This window comes from Manacus vitellinus, unplaced genomic scaffold (genome assembly GCF_001715985.3).
Source record: "Manacus vitellinus isolate BGI_N305 unplaced genomic scaffold, ASM171598v3 scaffold_3_pilon, whole genome shotgun sequence".
Lineage (NCBI taxonomy): Eukaryota > Metazoa > Chordata > Aves > Passeriformes > Pipridae > Manacus > Manacus vitellinus.
In genome coordinates this window covers 33,945,439-33,966,443 of record NW_021940535.1, presented here as the reverse complement: position 1 = coordinate 33,966,443, position 21,005 = coordinate 33,945,439, and positions in this window count along the sequence as shown.

Genomic DNA, 21,005 nt, shown 5'->3' with positions numbered 1-21,005 from the left:
GTAGTTCTATTTCTTTCTATCTCTCTACCTCACATTTGTTTTTAAATAAAATCCGTATTATGGACCACACCTCAAATACTTGGTTCAGCTTTGGGCCCCTCATTACAGAAAAGACATTAAGGTGCTGGAGTGATTCCAAGAAGGGCAATGAAGCTGGTGAAGGGTCTGGAGTACAGGTCTGATGAGGAGTGGCTGAGGGAGCTGGGGTTGTTTAGTCTGGAGAAAAGGAGGCTCAGAGGAGACCTTATTGTTGTCTACAACTACCTGAACGGAGGTAGTGAGGTGGGGGTGTTGGTGTCTTCTCCCAGATAACAAGTAATAGGACAGGACTCTTTTGAACAAATACGAGCAATTACGTTTGAACTTTAATAAAATTATAACCTATTCCACAGAACTATTGCAGTGTCTTTCAGTAATTAAGTGCAGTGCACAATGACTTAATATAATCTGTCAAACTCAGTATAGTTGTTTATTCAATTATTATCTATTCCTGAACACGTCACATTATATGAGGTGATATGCAAGCATAGAATAAATAAGAGTTCTCACTTTGATGTTTCATCCATTTCTATATAAGACAGCCACACAAGGGAAACTGCAAGGAAACCATGAAATCATGCTGAATGGCAGTGATCTTAGCATATTAGCAACTTAATCCAAGTGCGTTATTTTCCTATGCACTGTGACCATGGTTAGACGAAAGACTGGAATGTATTCAGTGAGGTAGTTTTCTGGAAAATATAGGGAATTGCTAAGGTAGCATGAGTGGTAACATAAAAGCACAACAACCTGTTTCGGAAATGCGGGCGGGCACAGTGTTTTTTCTTTGGATGAAAAGTTTATTGATCTATAAAGTTAAGTACAAAACTTCAGTAGATATTGCGGGAATAGAACTGAATTTAGGTTAAATTCAGAAGAAGATTTAAGATGCATTTAGGAAACAGAAGTCGTTGTGTCCAGTAATTACTCCACAGAATTTTGAGTTGGAAAGGATCACGTGGATCAAGTTCAACTTTTAAGTGAATGGCTCATGCAGGGATTGAACCCACAGCCTTGGTCTTATTAGCAACATGCTCTAACCAACAGAGCTAATCTCAGGGTCTTCATATTATGACACATACAATCTTTGTGCCGTCTGAGTCTTTCCTCAATTCATGTAGTAAGTGAATGATGGAGTCATTATCTTTTGTTTTTTTTCCCCTTTGTCTAAAACAGTATTTAACTCTTCTATCAAAATGCAACTGTTACACCAAAAGACACCACATCAAGAATATAACACAGACTAATGGCAAAGGCTTGTTCCAGCAATGGGATATGGGAAGAATGAAACTGCCTGTATATGGTAGGTACTTATACCCTGGAGAAGATTCACTGCCATGGAACTGCTGTGCCTGCTTTCATTGCTAGGTTTGTAAATACTCTTTAAATTGACTTGTCAGCTTAGCCTTTGCTTTATTAAAATGTCTGCTTTTAAGTACGGTTTCATCAATTCAAAATTATTTCTTTACATTTAAATGTGTTGATAGTGTTTTGTTTTCTTTAAATTGCTTTACATCAACACTAAACTGAAATTAGTTGCCTTCTGTTTCACTGAACAGAACAACCAGCTTTTCTTAGAAGTCAACATCTTTATGATGTTTCTCATCCATATGATACATAAACAAGGTACTGATAATCCACAAGGACATGAGAAAGGAGGATTTCATTTATGTCTGAGCATAGAGGTGGAGCAGTGGTGGGAAACAGAGAGTTAAAGCTTGGCAAGAAAAAATGGCCTTAACACCAATGTTCCCAGAGGGCATGAGCAAGGCAAAAGGAAACCTAGAGGAAAGACCTTTGCAAGAAAGGCTGGGCTGACTATACATAGTGGGAGTGGTCCAGATTTACTGTCTGTCAGTGTGTAAGGAACATGGAAAAGTTTCAAAGTGCTTAGTTATGGGTGGGCAGGAGAAAGGGTCTGTGTTCCCTTTCGTAGGTTGCCCTTGCATTCTATTGAGTTCAGCTGTACTGAAAAATACAAGTGAATGCAGATTTATAGAAGCTGCACTGACAGTTTCTGGCCCTGGTTGTTCTTCTGTGAGATTGTGAATGGCTTTGGTGGAGGCATGAGAGATGTTTGAATTTTCAAAGCTCTGCAAAATAAACAGACAGAGTTCATAAAAGCATTTGTAAATTAAAGATTACTTTAATCTTCAGTGACAGATTTATGAAATATTGCTTTAAATTCTACTTCATGCTGCATAGTCAACTGAGTTTATTTTGGAAACAAAAGCAATTTAAAAGAACCCATAGATTACTTTGGCTACTGAAGAGTATAAATTATCCTTAACTAAATTTTGTCGGTAGAGTACGTTGAACTATTTAGATAAAACATACATTTTGACGTTTATTACAAAATGATCTCTTCCCATAGACTGCTAGTCACAAAAGGGGAACACAAGATGAATCATTATGAGGCTGGCAATTTTTTTTCTGACATAAATGATAATGATTAAAGATGAAAAAATTAGACCTTTATGTGGTTGGGTTTTTTTTTGGTGGGGGTTTTTTGCTAGATTTTTGTTTTGTTTTTATTCTGTATGGTGCAGTACTATGCAATCAGACAGTATTGCATTAAAATTCCAATGTTAAAAATACTGTAAACATGTAAAAATGTATCTTGATATGGCAGATGCTGTTGCTAAATATATATTTACCAGGATGCAGAAGGAATCCTTCTGAGCTAAAAGCAAGAAATCTAAGAAATCTCTTATCTAAGTTAAACGTCTAGCAATGAATCTTGACCCAGGTTCTTCATAAGTCAACAGTTTTTGAACACATAGCCTCAGCAAAGCACAATTTCCAGTCCCAGCCTTTTGTGGAGATATATTTTTCAGGGTAGAATTCTGATTTATGCAGTTGGTTTTACTTTCTCACACAGATAATATGTGAGAAATATTTCCAAGCCTAAATGCAATATTTTTCACCAACTAAAATATAACTGTGGCAGGTACCAATAGTATGCACAGCTATGCATGTGCCAAGCGATCTGTGAGTGACCCTATCCTAGAAACAATAAATGTTTTGCTTACAAGCTGGCAGATCCAGACTCTCTGCAAACCACCCTCACATTCCACATCCAGGTCACTGGGGTACACATGAGGCATGTTCCCCAGCCCTTGCTGAAGGCATGGCTCTGCTTCCCAATTCATCCCACTCACCCCAGAGCATCTGGATCAGCTTTCTGGAACAGGCGCATACCATCGCTGTCCTATAGTGCCCATCTGTATCTGTCCATACTTTTTGGCTGGAGACAACAGCTAACCTAGATTTGCTGCTGACTAGGTTGAGGAAAGAAGCCTAATGCAGTTAGCAAACTGTTAGCAAGTTGTCAGCAAACAATTCTCCTTATTTTATTAAGTGTAATTACATACTACATTCCTTCTCCTGATATGCATTCTTTTAGGCTCAAAAAAAAAAAAAGAAGGAAAAAATACCTCCTTAAAAATTATATAAATATATTCCCTTAAGATTGTGCCTAATGCATGTTTTTGCAAATTGCCAGATGAGAGGGGAGAGAGTAGTTACTGTCTACAAGCTCTATCTTATTTCTGTTTATGCAAGTGAATAGGCAAATACAGATGGTTTTGGAGTGAGAAAGAAGAAAAATAATTTCCAAAGCACAGCTGTTTCTCCAAGATATGTGCAAATCCATACTTTCACTTACCATGGTTAGAGAAGATTCAACTGCCCAGTCCACAAAGTTCAAATTTTCATGGTTTTTCTCTTTTCAAAGTTCTGGTTTTGTACACTACTTGTTGTCCAGTTAAAACAGCATTTCCCCAGTTTCAGTCAAGGCTGCCATCTTAAACAGTAAAATGGCTAAAGAGGTCTATGGTTTGCTCCTCTGTACCTTTACTTTCCAGTTTTCCAGGTCTCATGTTTTTCCCACGAGACATGAAAATGAATGGAAATTCATAATTGACTCTATTTACCCTAAAGTATCATCTAGACAGCTGCATGTTGCTAACAAAAGTTTCCAACTATTACCCAACAGCACTTCAGGATAATTTATCAGGAGCTTTAGTCAAATCAACACTGGTTTTGGTAGGAAATTCAGACCTTTTTTCGTGCAGGTCATGTTCCTGTTAAGTTTATTTCTTTACTCTGGTGCTTCTCTCTTTCATGTCATTCCTTTTCTGTGACAGGAATCACACACAATGCTTCTGACTCTCCAGTTTTGCATAACACATAAAAAAGCCACTTTAATCCCATTAATATTAATATTTATATTTTTTACCTGACAATTGAAGAAAACAGACTAATGAGTTATTTGGTTACCTTTGAGATTTCCACTTCTTCATTTTATAAAAATGTATCCTTTTGAATACTGCTTAAATATGTATAGAAGCTCAAATGGTGTGCTTTGGAAAAAAAAACCCCAATCTACAGTCCTACCACAATTACAGGGTAAAAAACCCTCCTGTGGTACCACTAATATTGCACACAACTTCTTCAGACAGAAGACTTACTGATATTCTTCCCTAATTTAAACCAGGATGGTGTCTCATAATACAATAAGGCAGAATTATTTGTGCAACAGAACTTAGCTTCTGTTTCTGAAAAAACCCCACCACTCTCTACAGCTCTCATCTTTGTTAGCACACTGCCTTTTAAATCCTGAAAATACTCCTGCACACTGTGAACGACCACTTAATTTTAAAAGCTCATCATAAAATGTAAATAAATCCATATCCACTGCATAGTAAGACTTTACTGTCAATTTGAGTAAAGTAGAAATCTAATCTTCACAATCAAACATCTGTTGAGCTGCCTAACACAGTGGTATTCTGTTCTTGACAAGGGCTTTGGTCATCTTGGTCATCTTGCATTAAGGCTCAATCTATGTGCAAAGCAAAACTGTAATAATACTCAGTTGGTTTCATGCTAAAATATTTCTTTAACACTAAGATTATATAATCCTTATAAACAATCATGCTCTGTGTTCTTGGAATGGTATTTAGCATATTTTTGTCAAAGGAGTTGCTTCAGTGCTAATTATATTAAGGTTTGCAACAATCAGTCTTCAAAGAGTGTCTTGGGATTTATTCATTTGCAGTAGGTGAGCTCAGGACACCCTTGGCACCTTCTCTTGGAGTGTATGTACAGCTTATCCAAGCAGTCACTCACATATTGTATCTTTCCATGGGGGCAATGAAGTGCACTGCTTTTCTGGCCGCTATCAGCTGTAGGTCTGGGTCAAAAAGGTCTCTAAATGTGTTCTACATTTTTCCTTTGTAACCTTGTGCTCTTTCGGTCTCATCTTGCTTCTTCAATAAGTAGTTATAATACCAATCTTTGTATTTCAGACATAGGACTCTAAGTAACAAACTCTTAAAGAGTTTACTGAATCAAAATCATTCCTGAATTATGTCCCAGCTTGACCCAGTTCTGATACTTTTATTCATTACATAGTAATGAACAGAATATTCTGGAAACCTATGCCAAATGCTGGTCTCATGTTGAATCTAATCCCATGCTAATTTGAAGTGATTTTTCTCCACTGTAACTGAAACAAATTCAGAAAAAAGTATCAAATCTTTCTTACCCCACTTAAGTGATGTAAGAGGGATGCCATATCTTTTTTAGTGATGCATCGGAATAAAGGGATGATACCTAAATCCTATTCTTTCAGAGCTGTGGTAAAGAAAAGACTTTTAAACTATCTACAGATGAAGACATAAATCTCCTGACCTTTAAAAACTGATAAAAATATCGGTGACATGATATTTTAAACTGGTCTCAAGTTGCTATAAATGTGTAGCAATAATAAAAAAGAAATCAATAAAAAAATCTGCAGGATCTATAATTCCATTTTGGATTACAGCTGGTGAAATAACTTGACCTGGATAACATAGTACAAACATTTGTGTGGAACATCACAAATATTTGCAGCAAAAACGGTATATATATTTTAAAAAATAATAAATATATACGTTACTTAACTTTGACCTTCCCTCCCTCCACAAAAAGACTTGTTTTGCTTAATTTAAAAATATATAACATCTCCAAAGAAATAAAACATTTTGTTCAGCTTACAATTAAAGTATCAAATCCAAAAATCAGTTTATAGATAGGCTGTTGCTTCAATTTACTACCTAGTATTTTTCACTTCCCTAAAAGTAGATCAGTGTTGGTTCCTCCTGCTTCATTCCTCCTCAAGCCCTTTAGGATTAAGTTTATGGGAACTTTTATTGAAAATTGCATAAAAATGGGAAAGAATGTTAGGATTTAGCTCACTTCTTCAAACGTCAAAATTCTAATTATGTAACTTCTGTTGTTTGATGCTCACCTGTGGTTGCCAGGAGCTGCAATTTATATTAATGTGGGGGATTTTTGATGGTGAAGGGAAGGCTGTGCATTTTTTTTTCCAGGACGAGCAACTTGTCTAACTCATGAGAAACTGCTGATGCAGACAGTAAGTTTCAAGGAAGTGATTGCATATTTATGTGGAATAGGAAAACCTTCACATTTGCATTAGGCAGGATATAAATAAATCCGAAGGGCTTGTCTTCCCCTAATTGTATAGCATTTTATCTTTATATGGTAGAATGTAAGTAATATAACCCTCAATTTAGAAATAACCCTCAATTTAGAATGCATGAAAATCTTGATGTAAAAAACACATGGTATCTATTTAATAGGAACAATCAAAGCTGTAGGAGTCTTGTTCTCAACTATATACCTGTGCCCGTGCTTACAATCAAATAATTTATAATTCTCAAGTGACTGGATTAATGACCTATTTGCCATGTCTGTAACCCATCACATGTATTTTTGTAGACCACTCAATTGCAGAACAAGAAAGTATGAATTTATTTTGAGTTATGATACTGATAGAGTCACAGTCACAAAACCCCAAGATTTACTTCAAATCAGCTGAGTCTTTTTATGAAGATCATAATATGAGTTGAAGAAGCTGTTACTTCATCACAAGGCATGTTTCTCCTCAGCTATGTAGCTGCTGCATGAGTGGTCTTCTTGAGCCTATTCAACAGTTCAATGGTGAAGAGAATCTGAAAATACCAAGAAGAGTTCCAGGGAGACAGAGAGGTTGTATTCGTCACCTGAACAACTGACATCTTTGCCTTTCCGACAGATTTCTTCTGACACAAAACATGACCCTCTTCACTACTATAAAAACATTTATCAGCAGTTTCAGATAAGGAACTACAGCAAACATCTGCCTATCAAAAACCAGTGTTACATTTTGTGGTGTAAATAGACCTCTGACAACTACTTTCCGAAAAACAATTAAAAGTATCCAACCGGTATAAAAGTTTCAAAATTTACGTCTCCATAGTGCTCTCCTTTATGACTGTTTCCATGTCTGTCTTATGGTTAAGTAAGGTAAACCAATTTCACTCATGTTTCAAATTCTCCTTAAAACAGCAGAATAACCAGTAGAATATGAGAGGGAAAAAATGAAGCTGCTGGGTCCTGCACTTTGGCCACAACAACCCCATGCAGCGCTACAGCCTGGGGACAGAGTGGCTGGAGAGCAGCCAGGCAGAAAGGGACCTGGGAGTTTGGACTGACAGGAAGCTGAACATGAGCCAGCAGTGTGCCCAGGTGGCCAAGAAGGCCAATGACATCCTGGCCTGTATCAGGAACAGTGTGGCCAGCAGGACCAGGTAAGTGATTCTTCCCCTGTACTCAAGTACATCAAGTGAGGCTACACCTGGAGTACTGTGTCCAGTTCTGGGCCCCTCAGCTCAGGAAGGATATTGAGGTGCTGGAGCAGGTCCAGAGAAGAGCAACCAGGTCGGTGAAGGGACTCAAGCACAAGTCCTATGAGGAGAGGCTGAGGGAGCTGGGGTTGTTCAGCCTGGAGAAGAGGAGGCTCAGGGGAGACCTCATCACTCTCTACAACTCCCTGAAAGGAGGTTGTAGCCACGTGGAGGTTGATCTATTCTCCCAGGCAACTATCAGCAAGACAAGAGGGCATGGTCTTAAGCTGTGCCAGGGGAGGTTTAGGTTGGATATTAGGAAGAAATTTTTTACAGAGAGGGTAATCAGGCATTGGAATGGTCTGTCCAGGGAGGTGGTGGATTCTCCATCCCTGGAGTTTTTTCAGATGAGACTGGATGTGGCACTTAGTGTCATGGTCTAGTAACCATAGCGGTGTTGGATCAAGGGTTAGACTTGTTGATCTCAGAGGTCCTTTCCAACCTGGCTGATTCTACAATTTTATGAAAAATTTAACCTTTTCCCTTTGAAGTTTTAAATAAAAGAAGAAAGAAGAGGACAAGAACCTCTCCATGCAGACTCACAAGACAAAGCTTTTGGAGGATAGAAATAGATCACCACTGTGGTCTGCTGGGCTCATGCAGAAAGCCCAAATGAAGGCTCCATTATTTCTCTCTGCTTAAGCATTAAACAAGTGGGCTATACTATAAACATGACTTAATAAGCCATTTCAAAGCCTTTTGATGGCAAACACCCTCCTGGATCTGCTGATGTAGGTCAGAGTGAATGCCTCTGAGAACAACTAGATGTTTATTTTTCTACACAAAAAGACATCCTTTATGACTTTTTTTTTTTTTTTTTTGCTTGGCAATAACATCCAGAAGGCTTAATACACGGAAAGATCATTACAGGATAATATATCCAAGAAGGTGGCACCCATCTGACTCTGGCAACCATAGCTTTGTATGCTTTTGGTGAACTTACATTATCAGACATCTCCACCACCAACAGATATGTGATTATCTGCAGCATTCAGTAATTCAAATGCAAATTTGAAGCTGCTGCATTTTGAAATAACACTAGTCCAGAGATGGTTGGTTATGTCATTACACAGTTGGCTTAAAATAAATTAATAAAATAATATCTCACAGTTGCATACAATTATTTTTATTACTTTTTTAAATACGTCCATAAAATTTTACAGCGCCTACTGTATAACACCCACCATTTTCCTGATCGCTTAATGAGTGATTCTGAGTAACAGCAACTCCACCTTGTGGTAAACTAGAGAAATAGATCTTCCTTAACGAGATCTGCCAGAAAGCACCTCTGAAAACATTATGATAATCTAGATCTACGCGAACTGGATCTTGGCTTCAGGTCCTTCAGGGAGTTTGTTTTAGTGTGATTTCTCTCTACCTTCATTTGGCACTTGTCATCTGGGACAGTCCTTGTCCATGCAGAAACCTTGTTTCTTACAGGCTGACAGCAGGGAACTTGTCTTCCCCTAAGGGGTCAGAGAGATACTGTCTCTCTATGAAGTGAGAACTAAAGCTATCAGTGAATAGCTGTATCTAGGCATTGAGAAGTTTAAAGGTTTACAGATACTTGTAATAGAGGAAACTTTCCATTCTGGTGCAATTGTAAAGGTTTTTTTCTTGAAGCTGTAGCATGAAAGCAGAAGTTTTCCACTGCCACAGCTGACTAGGAGCATGAATGTGTATGTGTGCATAGAGTTTGTATTTTGGGGTTAGAGTTAAATTTTATAATTTGGACAAATCTAATTCGAAAAGAGAAATGTTTTTCAAGCTCAAGAAGAGATCCTTCCTCACTGGTACTGTCCAAAACCTAGTTAATCACTGGTCCCTGTCTGCACTCTTGATTGCCACTGTGAACAGCTCAGACACCTGCATTGGGCTATCGCATGAAAGTCTAATTTACTTCTTCTCCTTTGTTTCCATTAGTGTGTTTTTTTTGTTGTTGTTGTTGTTGTTGGTTTTTTTGTTCTTTTTTTTTTATCATTGAGATACTATGTGCTGTGAATGCAGAAAGTGAGACATTTAGCAGACAAGACAGCTGGATGCCAAATATGAAGGGCCCCCCACTTTCAAACTTGGTATTGCAGCAGTGCTTTGTTTTGCAGGACAGCTCTAGATAATTAGTGTCATCATACCCAGTGTCCTCACCGTCTCCTTGAATCCAGTGTGCTACTGTCTTAGATTTACTCCAGTATATTAAATTTTTCCTTATCCTGGGGAGTCCAAAATGGGCACAGTACTTGGGTATGGTCTTCCAAGAGAAGGGTATTAATCACATCCATTGATCTGTTGCCTACAATCTTGCTAGGAGAGAAGTATGTTGTTAGTCTTCATCACCATGGGGACACACTGCTGACTCAGTTCAGCTTTCTTCTCTAGGACCCCCAGGTCCTTTTCTGGAGAGCTCCTTTTCAGCCTGTTGGTTTCCAGTCTGTGCTGTTGCATGGAGTTACTGTGTACTGGCTGTGGAAACTTGCTTTTGTCACTGTTGAACTTCATGGAGTTTCTGTCAGCTTGTGTTTTCAGTCTGTCAAAGCCACTTTGAATGACAATTCTACCCAGAATTCAAATAAGCACATAATTTGGACCAGAAATTATAATTGCATTGTAATTTAAGAACATAAAATCTTTTGTGCTATGATGTCCAGTATTTTATCTCTGACAGTGGTCATTAGAGAAAAGTACCATAAACCAAGAAAATTTAAATTTGCCTGTGCTCTCCTAATAAGCTACTGTCTCTAACAAATCAGTAGTTTAGGCACCTCTTCATTTGATATTTGCATTTTGACCTTTCTCTTCAATAGCAGGAAAGGAACTGACTCCATTTTTATTTTTTGCTGACAAATCTCCCATATCAATTCATAATCTGATGACGGATTGTGCAAACAAATTTTTTCTGTTTGTTTTAAGCTTACTTCTTCTAAATGTTTTTGTTATACTTCTTCATACTGAGAAATTGGAAACAGTAATCCACAGCTCAGCTTGTGCACTATTCCTACTTCTCCAGTCCCAGTCTAGTTTCCCTTTGCTCTTAGAGTAGAACCTGTCAAAATGTTTTCTTTTTGTTCTTCAATGCTTTCCTTGCAGTTTCTAATATTTGACTGGCATTTTTGACTGTTGCTGTGCAGTGATCTGGCATTTTATATAACCCTATCCAGGAACTTTAACATTTCTTCCTGGAGTGGCAATAGGTAATTAACCAACATCTTGGATGAGTACTTTGAGTTACTTTTCCCATACAAGGTTTTTTGCGTTTATTGACATTGGGTTTCATCTGCTATTCTGCTGCCCTGTCACCTGTAGGATCCTTCTGCAGCTCTTTGCAGTCTGTTCTACTTAAGCGTGCTCTGAGCAACCCTGCATGAGGAAGAGTATGCCACAGCAAAGCCTTTACAGGTAAAAATTGATTTGACTAAAACTCACTTCATTTAAAATCATAGGCTGAAAACATTTTTATCCTTAAACATAGCTCCTAAACCATAGATAGGTCCCCACGTACACAGCACCTGTTTTGAGTTTTGGTTTCGTACGGTGATGGAACGCAAAACACAGCATTTTAACTGGCACTTACCCCATCTGTATTTCTGAAAGCTGAATGCTGAAAGCTTCTTCATTACCTGGATTAAGCATGTTTCCAGCAACTTCTGCTGGCTTTGGGCTGCTCATATGTCATTACACACATATCTGGTCTCAACGTAGCATTGACTTCCAAAGCTACCCAGAGACTTGTGAGTCATCTAATGTACACCCACATATCCACAGCTGCTTCCACAGCCACAGGTGGCTGGAGCAGAGAAGCTCCTGTACACATCCCTTCCTGCAGTTCTTCTATAGTCCTGGTGGCCCAGCACGTTTATGGCAAGTCCTGGTCAATAACACTGACTTGAAATCCAGTTCGTGCTCCTGGAGGGGCCCTCAACCACCAACTTTTATGATGTGTGTTTCTTTTGCTCTGTGCTGAAAAAAAAGATTGCTATAACAGGCATCAGCTACTTTATATTGGGTTGCATGCTAGCTGCAGAGCTACTTCTCTCCAGGAACTCCAGTCCTGCAAAATGTTATATACACCTATACATATACATATGTATATGTGTGTGTAAAATGTTATATACATGTGTATATATGTAAAATGTCATGTATAAAAAATGTTATATGCACATGTACATAAGTGAATACTCACACTCAAAAGAGTAGTTAAAGCAAAGCAAAGGAGAAAATCTATGTGTATGGAATTAGACACATAATTTCAAAAACAGTACTTAAGTTCTTCAGTTCCCTTCATTTTAACAGGTCATACAGAATGACAGAAAGTAGAAAGTATTGAACATAAAAGTGAATGGTGATACTGGAATACTTTGTGTGTTCTATATGGAGCCCTTTTGCATTTATTACTACAGATTAGCACCTGAACAATGAAATGCAAACTGCTAATACTTCCAGCTGGTTTTACGTCAGTGTTACCATTCGAAAATCATAATTTTAAAAATAGCACACATATGCCTGCAAATAGTGAGTGGACACTAATGACTGGATCTTAATCTCTGTCCATCCATTTTCAATATCAAAATCCAAAACGGTTCAGTCAATGCTGAGGAAAAAAAAAAACCCGACTAAATTGACAGTAGAATTAGAATTAATTTTCATGTTATCTCTACCCCTCTTTTTTAAAGTCAGTTTCCCTAAAATAAGTGTGTTATATACATAAATCCTTAGTGCATTTTGCATATCCTTCATAAAATGCTAATATGTTTTCAGGAAAATTGTATGCTTCATTCAAACAAAAAGTTATTGCCCATCTGGATAGGTCTGACAAAGTATTTTATTCTTTTCCATTTTCACCTCAGGTTCAATGCCTCTTGCACTTTTAATTAAAAAAAAATTAAAAATACCAACATTGTCCTTTCAAATATTACTTAATCTAACACTTTGCACATGAAATATGTTTTCTCTTACAGAAGTTAGATTCTACCATGGGGCATTAAAACGTAACAGACAGTTTTTTGTCTTGAATTAATTCATGCTTAATCTCTGGGTTTGCATAAATTGTATCTAGAAACCATACGCCACCAAATCTTTGGAGTGCTAAGTATCTGGAATTTATATGGAGGTCAGTGAATGTTCTAACATTCCTGTCTCTCTGAGAGAAGGATGAGGCCATCAGTTTGGAAAATCGTTATTGCTTACTGCACTTTATGGCATATTTCGTATTTTTACTCTAGGTTTACATATGTGTTTATATTATACTTCATTGTCAAATTCATTAGGTGCAAAGAAAAGTTCATTGGTGAGGCTCACAGGAGGAAAAGCAAAAATATTGATTGTTTTTCTCTCATTTACTTAAAAGGCAATGCTTCTGGTATTATTCAGCAGTCTTTGGCTCGCTTTCCCCTTATAATTGTATCTGTTTCCCATTGTTAAAGATTCTTCATCCAGGCTAGTCTATTATTTCTGGAATTTGTAGAAAGGTTAGTGAGTCTCTGGAGTTGTGATTACTTTTTCTAGCTGACATTTATTGATCTCATTACTTTCATGCTCATATTTCAAAAAACTTTTTTTTACATTTTGTTACCATTTCAAAGATGACAGAAATGCTGCAGTGCTCACTGTATTAGAACTGTATATAATTAAAATTTGTACTCTGTGTTTCATCAGACATTCACTGTCAAAACCTCAGCATGTGCTGTTTACGAATTAGACTGTTATAATTAGAACACAAAATGATTGAAAAAATAGAGACCGAATTTCTATTTGAAACAAACATCTATTTTATTTCTGCACAGAAAACTGTGACATTTTTGGCCATAAGCAAGTAAGTTGCTAGATACCATACTATAGATGAAATCAGATGATATCCACACCTGTGCTGATGCCAGCAAGCTCGTAAGACACATTTTAGGAGATACCATGGGGGAGGTAGGAGATGTAAAATTTTTGTGCTAGCTTTTTGCTAGGAAGTGAATTTCACCTTTTGATTTTATTGAATATTTCCTATATTACTAATTATTAATGAAATTTCAGTGATCACAAGAGTATTATCAATTTTCTTCAAGGCACAAAGAAATTTTGCTACTACTTGAATGGAAGGTACAGAATGCTTGAGATGTTTAAACCTACTAAGGAACAAAACTAGGTCATAACACACTCCGAGACCTCTTAGTATCCTTGTCTATTTTAGAGGAAGTATGTAGGTGTCAGTCTTAAAAAGAACTATTGCTTCTTAGACACCTAATAACATGAAGGACTTCTGAATTCCGGAGGATTCCAGCTGACAAATGCTACTGTCAATTTGAAATTTCTGCTGTGCCTTCCATATCTTTCTTTGTAAAGCCTTTTTAAAGGTTGTCTGCTGAAGTATTAATGTGGATAGATGATGAAATGCTGGCAACAGGTTATATACAGAACTAACAGGGTGATCTTGTGGTAGTGCATAGCAAATACTTCCATAGAAACATGAAGATCTGAGATAGCTTAGGTAGTATACTGGTTTAATGAGTATGAACATCTCAGACTCTAGTTCTGTACTGCTTTGCTGGAGACTGCTAAATCACCTCCCTGTCACTGAGCTCCCTAAAAAAATAGAATAAATTGTCACTTTGCTTTAGTGGAGAAAAACAGCACAGGAATAGGTGTTGACATTTAAACCATTTAAGAATATAGTTATATATTATTCCATTAATATATGGACACCAGACAGAATTATAAATATATAAAGTAATCCATATGCAATATGGATACATATTTATATAAAATAATTATATAAGTATACAAAAATGCATTTTATTGCTGGAAGTTCAGCAGAACCTATATTCATTTATTTCTTTTCAAGTTATGCAAAAGAGTTGCTTTCTCCTTGTAATTTTTTTATTTAAAGTGGCTTAGTGAACCACCACACTAAGTGGCCCTCTGCCCAGGGAAAGTATCTGCAGTTACTTGTCACTTATGATCAGGATGTATAGAGTTCCTAGATTAGTGATCTTTATCCAGCTTGTGTGACATCTCACAATTCCCCCTCAACAGTCTCTTTTCCCAAGCTGAATTCTCATTCACTTCATACAAAAACAATGCAACTTTTTCTCTGACAAATGTAACTTGAGAGTCCTTTATAAACTGGACATGATCTTATGACAATTAATAGGCTTCAACGGCTGAAGATGCAACCAGATTAAAAAATAACATATATGTGCTACAGTCTATGGGTGCCTTATGGCAATGCTCGTGCCAGACAAAAAGGGTGATACTAACTTACCAAGCCGAAATTGTCTATGATATCATTGCAGGTGTGTATTAGCACACAGTGTGTGTAAGTATGTTCCCTGTGGCAATGTAAGATAGCAGATACTTTTGCAGATAATACTGAGAGAAAGGAGATGTCTTACTGTGAAGACGGAAAATTCTACGTGATGGAAGTTGCCTTCATCATTCCTTCGCAATGGATGTCCTCTCCTGTTCCTAGGCTGTTTCATTATAGTTGTCCTTGGAGCACTCCTTGAATTAAATGAGTATGAGTCGGAAAATGGATTGACAGCTGTGGTTATGTCAGTTATGGAAATTAATGTATCTGTGTCTGAAATATATGCTGCTAGCCTCTCTGGCTGTGGATATCTGTGGATATCATGGCTACCTATGGAGAGTTTAGACAATACTTTTTGTCTCTTTATATTATTTTAATAATATAAATTTAATTATTTAATTATTTAAATTTAATTATTTTAATTTAAAGATATCTGTTCTCCAATTTAAAGATATCTGTTCTCCAGTTAATATTCAAGTCTGATTCCTAATAATAAAAATGCAATAACTTTACTCACCTTTTAGATATTAAGGCCACCAGCACACACAGTGCTGACCTAAGGAGATCAGTCTGATGACCATCAACAAGCAATGAAAAACATGAATCACCTCTCTTGTGGATGTTAAGCATATAATTAAAGTTTTGGTAGGATTTAGGGAAAAGAAAATGTAAAAAAATTACAAGACTTGAAATGCAAACCGTATTCTTTCTAGAAAGAGATTGATGTATTAAACATTTATGCAAACGTAATAAATTAGCAAGTGTATGAAAACACTGCTACACCTACATCTCTTTCATACATCATCTTCCTGAAAGAAAGGATTTGCTGCTAAAACAGAATTGGCACTCTGCTATATATTTTTCATAACAGTGGCTGTTTACCATTATTCTTTCTATATTCATCCTAATTTAAGTAAAGAATATAGCTAACAATAAGAAGAAACCAATGAATAGTATTTCTGCATAGAAAATGGAAGATATATTTACATCATTGGACACATACTCTGGAAGCACTGAGCTCTTATCAATATAGGGTCAATGTCTTTTTTCTATTACCGATCTGTGAATTTAAGTGAACGGCATGTCCCACAACCTTCTGAAAACAACAGATCTATTGCACATTTTAAACTGATTATGAAATTGGTGGTTTTCCCCAATACCACCTATTAGTGTTCTTCTCTAGAACTGTGGTTACACTCTTGAGTAACTCTCACAAGAATTCCAATGGAAACATCGTATTTTCTTTTTAGTGATAAAGTATTACAGAGGTTCCTGAATGTCATATAAGAGATGTATCAAAGTAACATCAGAGTAAGATGAGTTATTTGAATTAGATTATTTTTCAACTATATGACTTTTTTAAAACCGGTGGTGCACAAGCCTATAAGGAAAGTAGGGCATGACTTACTGCTCTTCACTGATGTATACACATGCACTTGGGTTTGATCATGATAAAGACTGCTGTACTCGCTGGCTACACAAGCAAGCTGCAGACTATAAAGTGACTGTTCAGCACTTAGACGTTCCAAAAAGCTCCATCCAAAGTAGAACAGTGTCACTGATTCTGCATGGACTCAGCCATCAATGCTTTAAATGTATAAACTTAGACAGATTCAACTTTTCGGTAATAGAAAGCTGCTTACATAAGTGATTCACAAGACGAATGTAACTACTATTTGGATTAAACGAGTCAGCTTAGGATTAAAAATGTTTGGATAAGCAGTATAATGTTTACTTCACATGGAATAAAATAGGGACAGTCTAAAATATCCTAAATTAATTAATTAAATAAAGACAGATATAATGAAGATTTTGCTTTTTTAATGAAAAAAATATAATTTTATTTTGAGATTCAGGAGAAAAAAGAGCAGATTTGAAATTGCCATTTCACTGAAAGCAAAACAAAAATGTATGCAGATCTGTTTACTTTGTATTTTTATATTCACCAGGATCAAACTTTATAAAATATTCTCCAAACTACATGGTTCACTGAGAAAAAAATGAAAAATTCATATTAAAAAAGAAATGTTAACTATTTCTAATATCTGGTTCTCATTTTCAAATAATTATGATTCTTTTGGGATATTAGGTGATCTATTCAAGTAGAATAACAGGACAACTAATGTAATAGTACATTTCATGTTTGCTACATACATGAACATACCTAACAGTTGAATGTTTCTAAAGAAACTGATTCTGTGGACCTCAAAAACTGTCATTACTGTCAGTGGAGCAGGAGTTCACTTTTCATGTGAACCCACAGGAATTAGCTGTAGCTAGGGACCAACAGAATGGAGAGGAGTTAGAGGTTGGGTGGATGAGTTAGAGGAACTGAAGGTGGAGGGACATGTAGTTCAGGCACTTATAATCCAAAGATCTGCATATATTGCCAGGACTTGATTTACAGCTTTAAAATCTCCTTTATGTCTGAAGATAACATATACCATAGAGCTATTAAGACTTCGCTGTTATACATCAAGAACTTCATTGTGTGTTTTCATACCTGAATTGTCTTGCCAAGATGTAGATCTCCCTCCTCCACTCCCTCCCTACAGTGGAAAAGACCACCTGTAAAAATCACATCAGTATTAGAGTATCCTTTTACTGTAGGGTTCACTTGGGTTCTTCTGCATTGGAAAACATGTTAAACTAACTCAAGTGAAGAATAATCAGATTTTGAAACAGCGCTCAAGCTGTGTGTCTACACACCTCTGTTCTTGTTTGATAGTCAAACTAAGATTTCTAGAGGTGTAGTGCCAGAAGATGCTTTGCACTCTTTAAACTTTCTCATATCTGAAGGCATGAGGAGGGATGTCTCTGTTCTTTCTAGTCACAGAAAAGGGAAAGCATTTTAATACTGGGACCCTTAAGCAGATCTAGTCTGTACCCACAGTGAAGAACACTTAGGTTAGCAGCTGGCAAATCATGCTAACTGTAGTTTTTACCTCTACAGCAGAGAATATCAGTATGATGGACTTCGTGTGCAGGTGGAACTCTTATTAGGAGCGATACTTGAATTACAATTTAGATAAAATTCTTAATGCAGACAAGGTTTTACAGGTATGTCTACACAGTACTATCTAATGCTGCAAAGAAACATATGCATTAGCTCAACCATTAAAAGTAATACAACTGCGTTAATATAGTTCTCTGATGCCTGATATGCAGACTATATTTATACCAGAACCAGTAGCCTTAGAGCTAGGCTGGTCATTTCATTTAGACACTGTATTGTGCAATGAGGACAATCCCTACAAAGAATATATAGAAAATCCTTCCAGATGTTTTTTGGGGACAATAAATGCTAAGCAGCCTTTATTAATGATAAACAAATGTGTAAACTGAGAGGATAGATGAACTGGAGAACACGTCATTTTCTAATCATCCTCTCTTAGTGACAGCTGACCTGCTTCTCCACTTCCTTGCATCTTGAAAAGCCACTAATACTTCTGCAAAGAAAGCATAATGTTCTGAAAGGTAGTATTTTACATCCACTGTGCTCAGTTGAAAATTACTTTATGAGATCTAAGGTAGTGAAGGATTGGACCCAGATGAAGCTACTAATAGTTAAGGCTCATATTTCTACATGATCTGTGATGAAAGAGAAGGAGGTGCAGCATCTCCAGAGACTTGGGGGAATGTTCAGGGAGTGATATAATTAATAACTAATCGTTCCATTTGACAACTCTTAATCTCATTTTCTCAGTCTTGTGTCCTACAGATTATTTATAAGTTAGATTGGTGGTTGTAGTAACTATTCCCTTGAGTTTGCAAAGTGAAGTGAGCCTAAAATGACTTCTACTTTTCACAGCAGGGTCAATTGAGCACATCATCCTCCTCAGCAGGATAAAATGAATACTGTGCAGCCTACTCTGGGGTAAATAATTTCCCTTTCATACAGTCTTGGTAAATGAACTGTGGAAGACTGTAAGTTTAAGAAGGAAAGTACTGTCCCTTAGTCTACAGCAAAGCACTCACAGTTTCAGCTTCTGCTGAACCTCCTCTAAAGGTGACAGGGCCCATCTGTCCACATAACTCCAACATGAAATCACATATCTCCATTGTATGCATATGGTGAGAGCCTTATGCACCCTCTCCCTCACCTTGTAACAGAACATTAGCTCTGTGGAGCAAAGGACTTTTTCAAGTCTTTTCACAACAGAAAAGGAACTGAGACCTCTGTGCAAGCTGTTGAGATGAGATGTAAATTGTCCTTCTGTTCTGAGAAACAACATCTGCATCACAGAGAAGTAAAAACAACCTTGGGAAGTTCGTTGCATTGCCAAAAAGGTGCTTGTCTTTACTTCCAGATACGTATTCAGTGCAGAGTCAGAAAGTTAAGCTGCAGACCAAAATCCAAAGTGAAATTAATACTTTTACCTTTAACAGGATTGCAGAGCAATTATTTCAGAAAGAACTTCCAGTTAAGGAAACATATATGCCAACAAAAATATATTTCAAGTCCCTCACATAGCTGTGACTTGTAGGAGGAAACCATCATAAAAGCTCATTTTTACCACCAAATTTACAGTGGATAACAGTTTTTTTCTTTTTAAGTATGGTAGTATAAGTTCTCAAACTTTACTTTACAGTGCAATTTCTTGCTTCAGAAAAGTCTTCCAAAGGTCTTTTGTAGGCGTTGTAGTGCTCCCAGGCTTCAAAGCCTGATCTGTACTGATTCATGGGACTGTTTAATCTATGATCCACAACACCCTTTGGCAAGGAGTCCCACAGCTCAACCACACATTAAGCAAAGAGCCAAGTCCTTTTATTTATTTCACACCTTGATATTAGCAGTTTAATTTGACCCCCACCTAACAGTTTTTTACATTGCAAAACATTGTATGATGGTTAACATAAGGATGTTCTTAATACATTACTTCAAATACATTTGTAGTAATACATTACTACAAATAAATTTGTTTATTCCAAATTCAGATGTGTTTTGTCTTCTTTACAACATTGCATTTTTATTAATAAAATACATAATAATATATTTATTTGTGTATATGTATATATACATATAATAAAATTTAATATTTTATGTGAAACACTGTATACAACACTGTATACTAGGACTGTACAATGCTATTTTACATATACAGTCAAAAAATGACATTCCAATTGTCATGACCTTTTTATCTATATAGTTTATTGGATTGTGTGAGATTTTCCTTTTATTTACATTAAATTCATAGAAAGATAGCTCAAGAGGCTAAAGTTAGAAGGATTGTGGTTTATCAGTTTCATTCACCAAATATCTCAAAAAATATTGTTTCACAGGATTAAATGAAAAAACTGAAACAATTTTTATCTGCAGTTTAAAGCAATCTACTTCGAAGAAACGAATGATCTGCAGGTGACTACTAAGGCCGTGTGATTTATTGATTTATTTTTATCGACTTAGCAAGCAGCAGAGCAGAGACAATACTTGTGACCTGAAGAGAAGAAGCTGAGTCTGCACAGGCGGGTCCGAGGTACCTCACGCCTCTGTCTTGCAGAAGGGGAGAACACCCTAACCTGTTCCAGCTATTTAGTGGTGGAAGATTTTCATACCGGCGTAAATCATTTAGGTCGTAAATGACACCACGAACCTAAAATCACGAGCTTTCAGGGGGGACGATGGAGACAAACGCAGCCACAAGCCGGGGGTGTCCAGGCAGCCCGGACAGCTGCGCGCAGCCCCGTCGCAGTCCTGGGCCAGTCTGCGCTCCCAGCCGTCAGCGGGCACCGGCGCAGCGGTGCTTCCCGTCACCTCACCTGGCTGCGGAGGGTCCAGGCGAGGGCCAGCCCGCGGGACAGCGGAGGGGAAGGGGGTAGAGTGGAGGGGATGCGGGGAACAGGTGGAAGCGCAGCCAGAGGCAGGCAGGGAAGGGACGTTACCTGCCAACACCGGAGGCGGGAAAGTTGGGCGAAGCGGACGAGAAGGGCGGTCAGCGCACCCTGCC